The following is a 940-nucleotide window of genomic DNA, read 5'->3' as shown; positions in this document are numbered from 1 at the left end:
TCAGGTAAAGAGAGACTGTAAAAATGTCACATTGAACCATTTAAGGGCTTTCCTGGTCCTTTATCACCCACTCTGAAGCTAACCTTCCAAGAGGTGTCTTCCTGAAGGCAAAGTTCCTAACGCTGTCTTTCACATCAGCATTTCCTGTCACAGCTACTTTTCTTTCCCAATAAACTCTCCATCCCTGTTTCAGTGTTCATCGGACAAATACTCACTCCTCAATAGAAGTGGAGGTCTGGATGGGCAGTCCAACAGGACACTGGACCCAAGGTTCTCAGAGAAGCAAGTGATGCTGACTGGGGGACAGGACTTGAGTACCACTATGGTAGGACCATGTGCTCCCAGATCACACCCTCTGGGCTCAAGTCTTTGCTTAGCCTACTCCTTGTGATTCATTATTTGACCTTGATAATGAACTGGTGTTACTGAGGTGTAGCCATTTCCTCAGAATTGACCCCCCCCCAAGGGAGGGGCGAGCCTCCTAAGATGCAGGAAGCAAAGGACACTTTCCAGGCCCAGAAAGTTCAAAAGACAAGATTTATAAGGCATCTCCCAAAGGTGGTTTATTTTGGTTTTTGTTTTGCTTTGTTTTGTTTTGCCTTTTCATTTTGGGGAGTGTGTGTGTGTGTGTGTGTGTGTGTGTGTGTGTGTGTGTGTGTAATGATAAGTCTTTCCGCCAGCTGCCTGAGCCCTGCCACCATATGGGCACCCAAAATAATGCACAGAGTCTTATATTAGGTACAATGCTGCTGGCCAACGACTAGGGTTTCTTATCTGCCAGGTCAGTCTTAATTATCAACCATAGGCATTAATCTATATATTTTATAAAGACTTACCTTATGGAGGATGCCGGACATGTGCATCCATTGTTCCCGGGATCACATAGTGGCCCCACAGAGAAGAGAGGTGGAGGAAGAGAGCGATTTCCTGCTTGTCCCTG

Source organism: Cricetulus griseus (genome assembly GCF_003668045.3).
Source record: "Cricetulus griseus strain 17A/GY chromosome 1 unlocalized genomic scaffold, alternate assembly CriGri-PICRH-1.0 chr1_0, whole genome shotgun sequence".
In the NCBI taxonomy this organism is placed as follows: domain Eukaryota; kingdom Metazoa; phylum Chordata; class Mammalia; order Rodentia; family Cricetidae; genus Cricetulus; species Cricetulus griseus.
This window is presented reverse-complemented; position numbering follows the sequence as displayed.